Source organism: Aedes albopictus, chromosome 3, assembly GCF_035046485.1.
Source record: "Aedes albopictus strain Foshan chromosome 3, AalbF5, whole genome shotgun sequence".
Taxonomy (NCBI): Eukaryota; Metazoa; Arthropoda; class Insecta; order Diptera; family Culicidae; genus Aedes; species Aedes albopictus.
In genome coordinates, this window is record NC_085138.1 from 373,071,656 (window position 1) to 373,089,310 (window position 17,655).

At 38.2% G+C, this 17,655-nt stretch overlaps 1 protein-coding gene across 2 annotated transcripts in view; it reads right to left on the reverse strand.

Annotated features, from left to right (window-relative positions):
• The window catches only part of LOC109432273 (xaa-Pro dipeptidase), a 757,159-nt gene that overhangs the window by 632,976 nt on the left and 106,528 nt on the right, over positions 1-17,655 (reverse strand). The gene's annotated exons all lie outside the window — the stretch shown is intronic.

Consider the following 17,655-nt stretch of genomic DNA (forward strand, 5'->3'; position numbering starts at 1 on the left):
AATCCTTTCTTATTTACATTTATCAAACATTATGACACCTAGTCAAGGAACCATGCCGCTGTGTCATAAAATCATAAAATAACGAAACCATGCAACAAAACAAACGGGTGCACTATCAAAAACTTGCACTGTCGTGACTGTTATGTGACATTTGTACTGTTTGGGCAATAACTTCGTCAAATATTGGAAAGCTTTCATAAAGACGCTCCACACTTTACTTATAAATAAAAAATCTATTTACGCCAACTTGGACTGGAGCTGTTTTGGACAAACAATTCTCTATTGAAATATAAAAAAACAATGATGATTCGTATCACCCAGTGTCAAAAATTTGAATCCATAGTATTATATCCTCTAATCTTCCAAGCCACGGAAGGATAGTTATACTCACCAATCGGCTACTGTGAAAATCGGATTCAGTCCGCCCACATGCGCCCGTTCAGCAAATAGAGAATCGTGGATGTGGTTCAAATATAAGCACTTAGCTTACTTAATTGTTATCAATCAATAATAATAATAATGTTCGTGAATTTCGACTGGAATTTGATTTATGATTTCGAACTGGCTTTCTCAGTCCAGGGAAATTCAAAACGACTGGTTTTGTATTGCCCGACGTTTCGGCCTTGTGTATTTGGCCTTTTTCAAGGGTAAACTAAAATAGAATGCATAATTTTGGTATTATAACATAGAACGGAAAACATAACATAAAACCATAAAACTACACCTACACTGTCTGTCGTTCTTCGTTACATTTGGTAATGCCGATAGTATCATTGCGTGCTTCTTGTATGCCTAGGTTTTCTAAAATAACACTTCTTAGGGACATTTATCATTTTATCACATTTAATGACTTACGTAAGTCTTTAAATGTGATAAAATGATAAATGTCCCTAAGAAGTGTTATTTTAGAAAACCTAGGCATACAAGAAGCACGCAATGATACTATCGGCATTACCAAATGTAACGAAGAACGACAGACAGTGTAGGTGTAGTTTTATGGTTTTATGTTATGTTTTCCGTTCTATGTTTTAATACCAAAATTATGCATTCTATTTTAGTTTACCCTTGAAAAAGGCCAAATACACAAGGCCGAAACGTCGGGCAATACAAAACCAGTCGTTTTGAATTTCCCTAGACTGATAAAGCCAGTTCGAAATCAATAATAATAATAATAATTATAATGCGAATTTCAACCTAGAGCTAATTTCTCACACATGAGTGATACCTACATTTGAACACTAACCAACAAATCTTTTCAGTCATTTTTACTTCTATTCATGTTCAAAATGACTTCATTAGGAGCACCTATCAAATGAGAAGCGAATCATTGTCAATTGAATACATTGCCACTCGAATGAGGGGGCAACGAAGCACGAAAAACGCTGAAAACTGTTTGATTCTGCCTTTGTATTTTTTTTTTCTTTTTATTTTTATTTTCAGTATTCAAAATTCGATTTCGATGACGGGCGTTGTAATGTAGAACGGTCAATGATGGCGCTACGCCTTCCAGTAGTTTTTGTAAAGGCACTAAAACTGCAGATTTGTTTCGTGTTTTTTTTTTTTACGTATGTGGCTATTAGGCCACCATGCCATTAGTGATTCGCGAGGGATTACAGAATCATCCCGTGTGGCTTAACATTCATAATTTCGTGAGAGCTAAAGCGAAGTGTGTTCAAATGATGACTGACTGCAAGTGCAACGGTGGCGAGACGAAGAGGAAGCCTGAATACACAATGAAGACGTTCCCATGGTGATGGCAGCGCTACCTTGGATTTGGATGGATTCCGGTGAGAATGTTCTGATTACTTTTACTACAACAAAATGAACTAGATACGCGCCAGTTTCAAAGATTTTCTTTGAATCAGGAAGTGTGTTTGCATTATCATTATCCAAATGATAACGGTAATTCACACATGCGGGGCTTATTGTTAGTGAAAGTGACTTCTGAATGGACGTGTCTCTCCAGCCATTCTGAAATGGGTCTCTGAATCTGCAATAGAGCTATCACCTTCTAACTCCCGGACTAAAGCTTTTTGCAATAGCATCAAAATTATATTGCAGAAAACTTTCTTCCATAATACCACTGCCGGACAGTGGGGGTTAGTTGGATCACACACACACACACAGAGCTAATTTCTCACACATGAGTACTTAGATATCATTTCGCAAAAAAAAGTGTAAATAATAATTTTGCAAATATTTTTTCGCTGTAGCTTTTATAACTTTTATAAACCTCAAGCAACACTTTTAACTTCTTGGCATTAACTTTTTCATACATAGATGGGGAACACTACTTTTAACCTTTTGCTCATCTCTCACACCACCGCACAGTGGGCAGAAACGGGCCCGTAATCGGACTTATTTAGAAGCCGCTGGTTTTGAATCTCAAAGTGATGCATTTTCCATGGAAAATTGGCCAATAAATCGAATGGTGATGGTTTCATCCTGTGCAGACCTCGGGAAGTGGTCCATTTTGCCACATTTTACCCTAAATCTACCCTTTTCAATGGGTTTATTTCTATAACTCTACTCGCTGCTGATTTTTTTTGTATATAGATTGACGAACATGCTCTTATTATGTCTACAGAATATACTAACGAACGGTTTATGCAGTGTTGAGCTCAAAAAGTGGTCCATTTTACCCTATTTCACCCTATATTTGTAATTTTAAAGGAACTAGTTCTCTAAATCCGATGCCGATTTTTTTTTGTACAGTAATGTACAAATTAGATGTTTTCGTCTTTACAGAATTGGATGACGGCTATGGTATGCGGTACTGAACACATGAAATGGCCCATTTTACTCTATTTCACCCTATATTGCTAATTTTAGGGAGAATTCTTCTCTTAATCCGATGTCGATGATTTTTTTATTTAACAAATTTGATGTTTTCATTTTTGCATAATTAGATGACGCTTAAGGTATGCGCTGCTGAGCTCAAGAATTGAAGCATTTTACCCTATTTTACCCTATATTTATAATTTTGGAGAAAATAGTTGACTAAATCCGATGCCAATTTTTTTTCGAATAGTATTGTACAAATTTGATGCTATCATATTTGCACAATTTGATGACAGTGATGGCATGCGGTGTTGAGCTCAAAAAATGACTCATTTTACCCTGTTTAACCCTATATTTTTAATTTAAGAGAAGATAGTTCTCTAAATCCGATGCTGACGATTTTTTTGTAGCGTAATGTACACATTTGATGTTTTCATCTCTTCAGAATCAAATGACGGTTATGGTATGCGCTGCTGACCTCGAGAAGTGGCCCATTTTAACCTATTTCACTCTATATTTAATATATACATATAAAACATATATATAATTAGACTCGTTTTGTTTTATTTCGTCATTAGGGTAACAAATTTTCAAATAGGATAGTCCTAAAAATCAAGGTTTTTTAAAACTAAACATTTTAAAAAATCATAACTTTTGAACCATTTCAAATTTTTGAAAGCTACTGAATTGTAGTTTCAAGGAAAAATACGTTCGAGGGGCCAAATTGTGTATAGGTGCAAACAATATGCAATTATTTTAGTTTTTTCACGTTTTCATGGTCTCGGGACAAAAGAGGGACCCTGGTTTTCTATTTTTACCAGAAAATTCAGGAAATTTGGCGTAACATATCAAATAATCAACTTTTGTTGGCGTAAAACGAGTTTTTTCAAGGCGAGAATATAGGAGTTTGACGTTTCCATCACTTCTTCTTCTTCGTCTTGGCATAACGTCCCAGCTGGGACAAAGCCTGCGTCTCAATATAAATAAAATTACATTCATAAATCAATTCAAAAACGTTCCGTAAAATGGATTATTGCACCAGCCGACTTGATAGATTAACCTGAATTTTGAAGGTTTTCAATTGTTTTTGAATGTGTATGGAATTTTGACGTTCATTGGTTATTTTGGAGAAGGAGATGAATTCGTACAGTGCCCCGTATGGACCGACGCGCGTGTTCACCCGTTTGATTTTTTTTTAGATAACAGCTGTGGCGTGTTATCTTGGTGACCATGGAAACGAGTTTATTTTCGGTAAACACGGCTCCTACTCAAACGTCAGATTAGTGAACTTGTGAAGAGGACCATTAAAGGTTGTTCTAGCGTGCAGCATAAGTTTAATATGTTGAATAAAGAAGTTGTGGAAGTTTATCTGAATTCTTATCGAAATAATCAGCGAATACGACATCTCCTTCTAGCGAGAGGATTGGTTAGTGAATCAAGTGTGTCAAAAGATGTTATTAACTGGGTAAAACAGTTTACTCGTCGTTGGGGTGTGTCGCATGGAAGAGAACGTTTTTATAAAAAAAACCAAGTCTGGCTCAATCAGACTTTCCAAGTAAGTATTCTAGTAGTATTTTGGGACAAAATCTGAGAACCATTCTCATTCTATAGCACTGAACTGAACATTAAAATACTTTTTTAAATATTTTAAACATTAGAAGTTCAAAATGATCCCTAATAAAGTTTAATTAATTTAAAATCAGAAACTCTTGAAAGCTATTCAAACTTAAATATGTGTTTACTGTCTACTTAACCTATTGAAGGCATCCAGTTCTTCCACGGGGCGTCAGCGATCTGCTCAGTCACATGATGATAAACCTGCTCCTCAAACACTTCGAAATCGTGGTCCAAAACGGCGATGTTTTTCAGAATTATCAGAAGGCACTAAGGACAAATACAGTAAGCTACTAGCCAGAAAAGAAACCCTTGAAAGTCTTTTGCGATCGGCTGAAAAATTGGCACATCGCAAATCTTTGACGAATGTTGCCAAAGTTATCCATCAGCTGCGAGATTCTGGTGAAATATTTGCCAAAAAAGCTTTAAAAAACAGTAGAAATACACGACGGAAAGCTTCCGTTGAATCGTCTCTGCTGGTTAAGACACGAGTTGGGCTGAGTAAGCGAAAATATATAGCCGTTGAGAAATTTTCGAAGCAAATGCATGACGTAAAGCTTTTGTCGACTTGGCCCAAGATCATGGAGCATCGCAACAACATAACACCCACAATTTCTCCTCCTTCGAAAATTGATGGAGCGCTCACAGTAAAAGTATCACTACGTGACATGGTGAGCAGTGATGTAGCGAGGATTATTGAGATCGATGGAGTAGCTGAACAGATTTCCTCTCTGGTGAGCTCATGCGATCAGGATATCGATGTATTACTGCATGTATCAGCTGGAGTGGATTCTGCTACTGGCTTTTCGCACTATAATCAGGATAATATCCTGAAACATGATGATTCGTTGCTCACAGAGCACGTGATGCCGTTGATGATAGTAGCCTTAAAAACCAACCAGAAATTGTGGGTTAATCCAAACCCACAATCGGATACATTCTGTCATGCGAGATCGATGAGCTGGGCAAAGGAGACAGATGTTCGGACAAAGGAAATATTCAAAACATTTTATAAAGAGGTGGACGACATCAACAATCAACCAATTGTAATTCCTTCGAAGGTATAATTTATGAAGAATATAAATATCATTATCACTTTTTAGCGTATTTTAATTTTCAGTTACCCGGAAAAAATATTCGCATAACAGTCGACGCTTTTTATGCCATGGTAGACGGTAAAGCCGCAAATGCCATCGTAGATAACCGCAACACCCATTTATGTCCCTTGTGTGCTCCTGGAGCTGATCCTCGTGTTGGCCCTGCGTTTTTCCACTCTAGGTTAAACGTAGTGGAGTGATTGATTCGCGTTTCGGCACGGAAAATGGTTGACGGGCATCCAGCCCAGGCACATCCCACCGTAAAAGCAAAAGCTCGAGAAATCTCCGATCAGTTGGAAGATGCTTTCAAAATGAATGTCAACCGTCCGAAAATTGGAGGAAGTGGTAGCAGCAATAATGGAAATATGGCTCGCAAGTTGTTGGAGGACCCAAAAACTTTCGCTCGGATTCTAGGAATCAAGATAGACCTTGTAGAAAAAATTCGTATGATCAGTTGCCTGGCGTTATCATCAAACAAATTAGACGCGAAAAAGGTAACCCGTCTATATGACGAAATTGTGCAACTGATAACTATCGAGTTTGATTTCGTGAGGTGTCTACCTCCTTGCCTTCACAAGTACAGCCATATGCCGGAATTGATTGAACGATTGGTAAGTGTGAAAGTTTGGAGTGAGTTGTGCGGTGTCCTTAAGAATATATAATCTTGCATATTTTTTTTTTCAGCCATACCCGCTGAGTTTCGTAGATGAGCAGTCTGGAGAACGTTGCCATAAACGCTATAAGCACGCTCGAGAGCACCTCGCGCGAAAAACATCTCCAGAAGATAATTTGATCGATTTAATACGCATGTCATTAACATGGTCAGATCCAAAAATGTCACATATGGAGACCGTATCAAAAAAAAGGAACGGTAAGGAATCGGACAAGAAATTCCATCAAGAAATGGAAAACTACTATGCCGAAGATGTCCGGGTTGCACATCTTAGCAAGCAGCATCTTAGCAACAGTAACACCGACTCTGAAGACTCGACCGAGTCCGAATCAGATGGGTCGGGATCGGAAAATGAAATCTAATATGGAGCAGAAAAATACACTTTTTTGTATCAGGCCGAAAATGTTCAAAAACAGTTTTTCATATATCACCGATAAAATAATAATATCCACCAAAAAGGGAATGGGAGAACAACTTACTGGGATGAGTACAGAATGACACCTGTATCATTGAGATATATACACTTTTTTACCCATAACTAAAAAAAGTGTATGCATAACATTACAGAGATATTTACACTAAAATTATGAATATAGAAAGAAATAAGGTAAAACGGACCATCTCTTGAACTCAGCATCGCATACTATCACCGTCAACCAATTCTGTAAATATAACATCAAATTTTTAGGGTCTCTATAGCCATCGGGAACTTTTCATTAAGAAAATTTCCTTGACTTCCATGGGCATAGAGAATCTTCGTGCCTGCTACACGATATACACATGCAAATGGTGAGAAGCAGGCTATCATCCAGTAAGGACGTTTTGCCAAAAAGAATCGGATTTTGAGAACTATTTCCTCCAAAATTATAAATATAGATGACACTAATACTACACTAGTGGTAAAGTGTCTTTAATAAACTAATAATGATAATAAAAATAACAATAATAATAAATATAGAGTGAAGTAGGGTAAAACGGGTAATTTCTTGAGATCAGCACTGCATGCCATCACTGTCATCAAACACTGCAAATATGATAACATCACATTTGTATACAGTCAGGTCTTTTTTTACGCGGTTTCTATTTACGCGGCCGCGTAAATGAAAACTCCATACAAAAAAAAATCATCGTCTTATTTTTGCATGATTCGTCGAGAAATGGTGAGACTTTTTTACGCGGTTCTTTTGGATTTTGAACTGAGTTTTTTTTTACGCGGTACGTATCCCCCGCGTAAAAAAAAACCTGACTGTATTACTATTCATCAAAAAATTGGCATCGGATTTAGAGAACTATTTTTTTCCAAAATAATAAATATAGGGTAAAATAGGATAAAATGGGTCACTTCTCGAGGTCAGCAGCGCATACCATAACCGTCATTTGATTCTGAAGAGATGAAAACATCAAATGTGTACATTACGCTACAAAAATATCGTCAGCATCGGATTTAGAGAACTATCTTCTCTTAAATTAAAAATATAGGGTTAAACAGGGTAAAATGAGTCATTTTTTGAGCTCAACACCGCATGCCATCACTGTCATCAAATTGTGCAAATATGATAGCATCAAATTTGTACAATACTATTCGAAAAAAAATGGCATCGGATTTAGTCAACTATTTTCTCCAAAATTATAAATATAGGGTAAAATAGGGTAAAATGCTTTAATTCTTGAGCTCAGCAGCGCATACCTTAAGCGTCATCTAATTATGCAAAAATGAAAACATCAAATTTGTTAAATAAAAAAATCATCGACATCGGATTAAGAGAAGAATTCTCCCTAAAATTAGCAATATAGGGTGAAATAGAGTAAAATGGGCCATTTCATGTGTTCAGTACCGCATACCATAGCCGTCATCCAATTCTGTAAAGACGAAAACATCTAATTTGTACATTACTGTACAAAAAAAAATCGGCATCGGATTTAGAGAACTAGTTCCTTTAAAATTACAAATATAGGGTGAAATAGGGTAAAATGGACCACTTTTTGAGCTCAACACTGCATAAACCATTCGTTAGTATATTCTGTAGACATAATAAGAGCATGTTCGTCAATCTATATACAAAAAAAATCAGCAGCGAGTAGAGTTATAGAAATAAACCCATTGAAAAGGGCAGATTTAGGGTAAAATGTGGCAAAATGGACCACTTCCCGAGGTCTGCACAGGATGAAACCATCACCATTCGATTTATTGGCCAATTTTCCATGGAAAATGCATCACTTTGAGATTCAAAACCAGCGGCTTCTAAATAAGTCCGATTACGGGCCCGTTTCTGCCCACTGTGCACCGGTTCAAGCTATAATCAAACGTCTTTCAACAAAGTTTTAAGCCAACTGAGCAAACATGAACTAAATTATTTCTAGTATAATTGGACTGATACTTCTCGCAGGAATTTTCAGACCTTTTGACTCGCGGAGCACTTTTTTAAATTAATTGCAATTTGCAAAGCGGTTAACCCATTCATTAGATTCAAAGGAATTCATATGAAAAATATTCGTCAAAAACACTAATTTATTTTTTAACACTTACTTGATATGTTTCATTTATCTCGAAGAAACTCAATACGAGTGAAGTTCGAATTTTTTTATGTATAATAATCTTTGCAGGGTCTTAAGCAAATTGTTGCTAAAATAACCTTTCGTTTACATTAGTTTTTTACCCAAACCGTACACTACGTCAGCGAGCTCTTGTAAACTGTTAGAAGATTGATCGAAAATTTCAAGTTTTAATGAGAAGCTTTATGAACAGACTCGTTAGAATCCCAAAATGGCTGCCACAATGGCCGGCTTTGGCACCTTCTCACGATTTCGAGAGCACAAATCTCTTCGTATACAAAATCGGCGCACCTGAGCTTCTTATTTTAAGCTTATTACAAGGGAGCAAGAACAGAATAATAAAATACACTTTTGTTTGAAGCTTGCTTCTTTATATTTGTGCTTCTGAAGTTCTGATGCACTGTTGAAGCGGGATTTCAAGACGTTTGTCCTTAAGGACAAACGCCTTTGAATTCCAGTTAAGCATTGCATCAGAACCTCAAATGCTCAAATCTCAAGAAGTAGTTTTCTAACAACAGTGTAATTTTTATTTTGTGCTTGCTCACGTGTAATAAGATTAAAATAAGAAGATCAGGTGTGCTGGTTTAGTTTTTCATAGGATTTGTGCGCTCAAAATCGTGAGTAGCCACAAAAGTCGGTCATTGTGGCAGCCATCTTGGGATTCTAACGAGCTTGTCCTTGATAATTCCTGGTTCATTTTTGGTATGATTTTTGGTTTATATTTTACTAAAGCCATTACTGGATTTCCATGGTGAAAGCTTATTCAGAACTTTTACACAAAACTGCCATTTTTTTATGAATTCAAATCAGGATTATTTTTACTAGGTTTAATCACCGCATGACTTATCATAATTAATTTTAATTGGCTTTTTCAAATCAGGATTGTCGATACACTTAAAAAGATCAAGTGTCTTCCACACGATATACAAATTCAAAATAGTCATTGGCTCTCAGTTGATAAATGTGTAAGTGCTGAATATTGTAACCAGAGTTGATGTACACGTGCTGTAGTCCCATGTACGGGAGCCACATGGCAAGCGAGCTCCCAGGAGCTCTGTACATTTTGAGATTGAAAGTTGTGTGCCTCATTTTTCTCAAGATGTGTCTCATGAGCTTCGTCTCATGCGCTGATTAAATTAGAAAATTTCACGACAAAAACTTCCTAAACGAACGAGAATTGATACCTTAACCTTTGCATTGAGAGTTCCTAGTCGTATCGTATAGACTAACCAGACACTTGAGTTGTGTACGGAAAAAAGTTGTTGAGTTTCTTCGTTACCAAGAAGTTGTTTTTCACCTTAGATACCAACAGCTCACGCAGCGCATGAGACGAGCTCCCCGGGAGCTAGGCGCTTAGCTCGCACCCACCAGATTTTCGTGAGCCTCCCAGCAGCGCAGCACACTGCGATTTTGAAGAGCTGGGAGACAATTTGGTAGGAGGCTCGCTGTCACATTTATGTACACATGAGCAATGGGAAACTCTGATTGTAACAGTTTGGGTGTTACGAAAATCTGACTATACATGTCAATGGTTGCTCCTCCGTGATTGATCTGAGCTGGTACCAATTGCACTGAGATCCAAATGAATAAGGGCTGGGACACTCCACTTATTCTCAAAGTGCAATTTAAGCAGCTCATACATTTTTGATCAATAACGGCGCTGGCTACGTCCTTATAGTCAGCTGGGAAGGGAGAGGAATGTTAGAATGTACTGGTTGTTGCATCCCCACAACCAGCACGGACTGGGGTAGTTGTTAGACGGAAAGAATGGGAGATCTGGGAGTCACCGTTGGGTCGGTGATGCGATCCATGGATTGGGGATGTTCGTAAGATTATAGATTGTGTGGTGAATACTATGAAGGATAAGCGGTACAGTTCACTTTTGTTGCATAACTTGTAGGCATTATATACACTGTGCTGTGGAAGTTGGAAAGAAGGGAAGCGAATTTTTGCAGTTCGTTTCTGGTTCAGATCTTAAACGATACCTTATCGAGAGATACTAATGGATTCTATCCAAGATTTGAGTTATGTTAAGTGTCACGGCGCACCGTAATATACGATTTGAAAACCCCTACCCTAGGGAATACATATAATTACATACGATTACATGCTTTTTACTCGATTACATGGTCGTCACTGCTTAAACAAATACAGTAGGGTCTCCTATTAGACGCTGCCACCCACTTTACGCCCACCGTGTTTTCCAGCCTGTCTTCTAACTAATTTAGTTCATTTTTTGTATGTGATTAGTCTATAGTAAGCACTAAGGGCCTGTCCATAAACTACGTAGACTCGTAGGGGGGGACGGGGGGGTCTGGCCAAAGTCTACGCTCCATACAAATTTCGAAAATTTTGTATGAACAAAAGTCTACGGAGGGGGAGGGGGGGGGGGGTTCTGAGATAGCCCAAAATAAGTCTACGTAGTTTATGGACAGCGCCTAACTGTGGTAAAAAAAATCAGCTGGATTAGATGCAACAGAGCTGAGAAATTGCTGTGGGCGTAAAGTGGGTGGCAGCGTCTAATAGGAGACTCGACTGTACCAGCCATGTTAACGGCAAAGAAACCTATTTCTAGTTCACAAATAAAACTTTTCCAGCTAATTTGATGATTGGTTATTGTTTTCATAGTTCTATGTTTATTTTTTAGTTTTAGCAATGGGACATTGTTATTTTTCTTCACTTATTATACGGTCGATGCCAATATTAGTATTCTTTTCCCTCCCCCTAATCAAATCAAGATGGAGGTTGAAGGAACAAAAAAATTAAAATACCGTCATGGGGGTGAGAATGGATCAAAAATGCATACTTCCACATTCATTGTTCAATAACTTTTGCGTCTTTGCATGGAAAAGACTTTGATCATTGGAATGTGATCTTTGGTAATGCATACACAACCGATCTCGTAAAACACTAACACCTTGGAAACCAGTGAACCGAATTAAATGGAATTTTGAACGTTAATCAACACCAAAAGTTGCACCATATTATATAAGTTCTGACAGTACTTATTAATGAAAATAAATACACTTTAATAATTGATTTGAAATAAGGAATTCTTCTATTGAAATCGAAATTGAGGGGGTTAGAAGCATAGGTTGTAATTGACAAAACCCCATTTTCGAGCAAATGAGTTTTAAAGTTTTTCAACAAATTTTTCGTCCCATACAAAATGTACATATTTTCAAAATCGACCCAATTTTCTCCGATTCATTGTAATTTTTCTAAACATCGGAAAAATAATCTTCAAAAAGTTCCTGGAAGCTTGAAACCTGTAGAATTTTTTGATATGCTTAGCTCAAAACCGACAAAATGGTCACTTAGAGTGGCCGGTTTGCTTTTGTCCTTTCATTCTTTTAGTTTTTTTTTCTGATTGTTATAAGCAAATCATATATTATTGGCATCGGACTCATTCACAGCTCGTTTGCCAACGTGTGGACTACGTGAGTGAATCTAGTGTACACTACTCACCAATAATGTTTGAGAAACTCAGTATTTTTTGACAAAAATCCTTTAATCGATTTAGATGTCCGCTCAGAAAACCATTCCGATTTAATCCTACATGTTTTGCTTCGTAGTGATGGCTTAATGGTCTTTCGGGGGATTCTAAAACACTAGTTTTCCGATGTTTCGGGGCCTTTTTCATGGGTTCAATCGGTCAATGAAAATACTACTGTTTCCGGCTACCCCTGCAAAGCCAAGACTACGAAGCAGAATCATTCCAGTCGTATCCCAATCAAGCAAGATGTTTAGCTAACAAATGTATATGTAATAGTTCACTGACATTTCAATAAATCCGATAACGTCCAGTAAACATTTAAACTGATTTTCCCTTTAAAAAATCTTCTAAAATATACCTTTAGAATTCTCGAAATATGTCTGCGAGTACTTTAAAACATGTAGTCTTCAAAATTATGCTTAACTTTTTGAAGGATTCAATTTCCATGGCATAGCTAAATTTTTTATTCTAATTTTTGGAAGAATACGTTGCAATTCTTAAAGAAGTTTCTGGATAAAATCCTTTAACCAAAACCTAATGACAATTTCTGCTGTATCATACATTGTATCATTTTTTGTAGAAATAACCAGTGAAATCTTGAACAAGAAAATAGCGCCATAATTATAAGACATTTTTGGACAAAATTTCTGATGGAATTTCCAAATGTTCTAAAACCAATTTTAGGTCAAATTAAATAGCAATTCCTCCGAAACATTTCGAAGAATTTCGAAGTTCTAAGGTTCCAAATAATTCGGCCTTTTTTTCAATTCTCTGCAGACGTTTTTAACTCTGGATTTGGATTTGAATTCAGAAATAAATTACTGGGTTTCAGGGATAGGATTTTCTTATGAAATTTTAATTCAGTGAAACTCCTCTAGATAATCCGTAGAATAAAAGTTATAAAAACAATAACACCAGCATCTTTGAATGGAAAATCTCTCAGACATAGATCGATAACCCGTCCAATGACTCTAACCCTGATGATGAACTCAAACGGTTTCTGTTGGCCTCAAATGACGAATAACTGAACAACAACAGAGGGACACAAAAACACAATTTCTCATCTCTTCAATAGTGGTAAGGTGGTAATGATGATGATGATGATGATGATGATGATGAAGCTGACGACCGATCGCTTTCTTCGCTTACGTAAACTTCCCCGCACAAGACGGTGCGGAGTTGAAGACTTGAACACTTCGAGAGGTGAGGTTTCTTTTTTGTTTTGGTTTTGCACTGCGGCACCGTTCCATACGGCTGCCAAAGCTGCAAAGTGACATATAACAAAAAAAAAAAATATATTCACAAAAAATATGAGGCTTTGCGTTGGGGTCTCAGAAGTAAGCATCACACAAAAGACGAGCCAAAAACCGGAAGCGAACCAGACGTGTCGGCTTTCGAATAAGGTTGCATATGCACGAATGAGTGTTGCGAAGAAAGTGCATTCAGTGTGTGGGCAGATGGTTGGAAGATCAACTTTTGTGGTAATCCTGTAAAAAAGTGTAGAATGCTACCGAATTGTGATTTTCATTGAATAAAGTATAAACTACATGTTTTGAGACTGCATCTTCTGAAAGCAATAATGACTAAATCATAAGCGTGGTAAGGCGTCTTTCATAAGCTTGAAAGTATCTGCCGGTAGCTGGAAAACCATCTACTAGAAACTGAAATAGAGCAGCTGAAAAAGCTTCTTCCAGAAGCTAAAAAAGTTTCTCCAAGAAATTGGAAGAGCTTCTTCCCAGAAGCTAGAAAAGCTTCTCTCAAAACTTGGAAAATCTTCTCCTAGAAACTGGAAGAGCTCCTCCAAGATGCTGGAAAAGCTTTTCCTAGAAGCTGGAAAACTTCTTCCCAGAAGCTGAAAAAGTTTCTCCCAGAACCTGGAAAAGTTTCCGCCAGAAGCTGGAAAAGCTTCTCCCAGACGCTGGATAAGCTTCTCCCAGATACTGGAAAGCTTCTCCCTGAAACTGGAAACGCTTCTCCCAGAAGCTGGAAAAACTTCTCTCAGAATTTGGAAAAGCTTCTCTCAAAAGCTGGAAAAGCTTCTCCCAGAAGCTGAAAAAGTTTCCGCCAGAAACTGGAGAAGCTTTTCCCATAAACTGGAAAAGCTTTCCCCAGAAGCTGGAAAAACTTCTCCCAAAAAACTGGAAAATCTTCTCTGAGAACATGAAAAAGCTTCTCTCAGAAGCTGAAAAAGCTTCTCCCTAAAGCTGGAAAAGCTTCTCCCAGAAGCTGGAAACACTTTCCCAGAAGCTTGAAAAACTTATTCTAGAAGCTTGAAAAGCTTCTTCCAGAAGCTCGAAAAGCTTCTTCCAGAAACTCGAAAAGCTTCTTCCAGAAGCTGGAAAAATTTCTCTCAGAAGCAAGAAAAGCTTCTCCCAGAAGCTGGAAAAGTTTATCCTAAAAACTGTAAAAACTCCTTCCAGAAGCTGGAAAAACTTCTCTTAGAAGCTGAAAAAGCTACTTCCAGAAGCTGGAAAAGCTTCTCCCAGAAGCTGGAAAAGTTTCTCCCAGAAGCTGGAAAAGCTTCTCCCAAAAGCTGGAAAAGCTTCTTCCAGAAGCTGGAAAAACTTCTCCCAGAAGCTGGAAAAGCTTCTCCCAGAAGCTGGAAAAGCTTCTCCCAGAAGCTGGAAAAGCTTCTCCCAGAAGCTGGAAAAGCTTCTCCCAGAAGCTGGAAAAGCTTCTCCCAGAAGCAGGAAAAACTTCTCCCAGAAGCTGGAAAAGCTTCTCCAAGAAGCTGGAAAAGCTTCTCCCAGAAGCTTGAAAAGCTTCTTCCAGAAGCTAAAAAAGTTTCTCCCAGAAGCAAGAAAAGCTTCTCCCAGAAGCTGGAAAAATTTATCCTAAAAGCTCGAAAAGCTCCTTCCAGAAGCTGAAGAAGCTTATTTCAGAAGCTGGAAAAACTTCTTTTAGAAGGTGAAAAAGCTTCTCCCAGAAGCTGGAAAAGCTTCTCCCAGAAGCTGGGAAAACTTCTCCCAGATGCTCCAAAAGCTTCTTCCAGAAGCTGGAAAAGCTTCTCTCAGAAGCAAGAAAAGCTACTCCCAGAAGCTGGAAAAGTTTATCCTAAAAGCTGGAAAAGCTCCTTCCAAAAGCTGAAAAAGCTTCTTTCAGAAGCTGGAAAAACTTCTTTTAGAAGCTGAAAAAGCTTCTCCCAGAAGCTGGAAAAGCTTCTCCCAGATGCTAGAAAAACTTTTCCCAGATGCTGGAAAAGCTTCTCCCAGAAGCTGGAAAAGCTTCTCCCAGAAGCTGGAAAAGCTTCTCCCAGAAGCTGGAAAAGCTTCTCCCAGAAGCTGGAAAAGCTTCTTCCAGAAGCTGGAAAAGCTTCTCCCAGAAGCCGGAAAAGGTTCTTCCGGAAGCTCGAAGAGCTTCTTCCAGAAGCTGGAAAAGTTTCTCTCAGAAGCAAGAAAAGCTTCTCCCAGAAGCTGGAAAAATTTCTGCTAGAAGCTGGAAAGCTCCTTCCAGAAGCTGAAAAAGCTTCTTTCAGAAGCTGGAAAAACTTCTCTTAGAAGCTGAAAAAGATTCTCCCAGAAGCTGAAAAAGCTTCTCCCAGAAGCTGGAAAAGCTTCTCCCAGAAACTGGAAAGGTTTTTTTTTCAGAAGCGAGGAAATATTCTCCCAAAATCTGGAAAAGCCTCTCGTAGAAGCTGGAATAGCTTTTCTCAGGAGCTGGAAAAAACTTCTTCCGAAGCTGAAAAAGCCTCTCCGAGAAACTGGAAAAGCTTCTCTTAGAAGCTAGAAAAGCATCTCCCAGAAACATGAAAAGCTTCTCCCAGAAGCAGGAAAAGCTTCTCCCAGAATCTCGAAAAGCTTCTCCCAGAATTTGGAAAACCTTCTCCCAGAAGCACGAAAAGCTTCTACCAAAAGCTGGAAAAGCTTCTCCTGAAACTGGAAAAGCTTCTCCCAGAATCTGGAAAACCTTCTCCCAGAAGCTCGAAAAGCTTTTGCCAGAGGATGGAAAAGTTTCTCCCAGAAGCTGGAATAGCTTCTCCCAGAATCTGGAAAAGCTTCTCCCGAAGCTGGAAAGCTTCTCCTAGAAGCTCGAAAAGCTTCTCCCGGAAGCTGAATAAGCTTCTCTCAGAAGCTTAAAAATCTTCTCCCAGAAGCTTGAAAAGCTTCTCCCAGAAGCTCGAAAAGTTGTTTCAAGAAGCTCGAAAAGCTTCTCCCAGAAGCTGGAAAAGTTTCTCTCAGAAGCAAGAAAAGCTACTCCCAGAAGCTGGAAAAGTTTCGCTCAGAAGATAGAAATGCTTCTCCTAGAAGCTGGAAAAGCTCCTTTCAGAAGTTGGAAAATCTTCTCTTATAAGCTGGAAAAGCTTCTCGCAGAAGCTGGAGAAGCTTCTCCCAGAAACAGAAAATGTTTTTCTAGAAGCGTGAAAAATTTCCCCTAAAATCTGTAAAAGCTTCTCCCAGATGCTGGAGAAGCTTCTCCCAGAAAAACTTCTATCAGAAGCTTGAAAAACTTTTCCAAGAAGCAGGTAAAACTTCTCCCGGATGCTGAAAAACCAATCTCGAAGAAGCTGTTAAAGCTGTTAAATTGTAGATACTTTTTTCAAGAACTGGAGAAACTACACCAGTTTCTGAAAAGCTTCTCGAAGAAGCTCAAAACGCTTCTCTTGGATTTAAGTTTTTATGCTTATTCAAAATCTATCTCTCGTAGATGAAGTCTTCGGGAAGCTTTCACTAATAGTTTTTTCCAAATATTTTGAACCCCCACGAAGTTATCCATTCGAAGCTAATACAATCCAGTAGTGTCTCAACCAGTGCTGAAAATTTCATTTCGTCATATCTAAATTCAACCACGTACAGCTCATTTTAGAAACTGAAGCTGATAATATGGTATATGAAAAACTTGTGCGGCTAGACCTGTTCTGCAAGAAAGTCACGGAAACACAGATATTTTTAGAATAATTAAGGTAAATGTCACGAACTACCTTTGAAAAATGTCAAATGATATTCACCGTAAATATCATTGACATTTTTTCGAAGGAAGTCCGTGACATTTTCCTTAAATATTCGAAAAACAGCGGATTTTCCGTGACTTTCTTGCAGAACTGGTCTAGCCGCACAAATTCTTCATATACCATATTCTCTGGTTCAGCTTCTAAAATAAGCTGTAGGTGGTTGAATTTAGATATGACGAAATGAAATTTTCAGCACTGGTCTCAACCAATCATCGAACATCCCAGATCTTGACAAAAAAATACCGCCAAAATGACTCAAGAAAACGGTTAATGATCTGCATCCGCTTTGTTCATTGTCTTGCCGTCTTCGCCGCCGACGCGCTGTTTGTTGCGTCTTGCATTTTCTCGGGATTTCTCAAGAGTGCAAGTAAACCCCACACACATCAAAACAGCACAATAATAGTAAACAAACCGCCGTCGCCGCCACCAGTCCCCATTACATCCAACCATCCATCCATCACATCGTGAGTCAACAAACGGTATCTCACTTTTT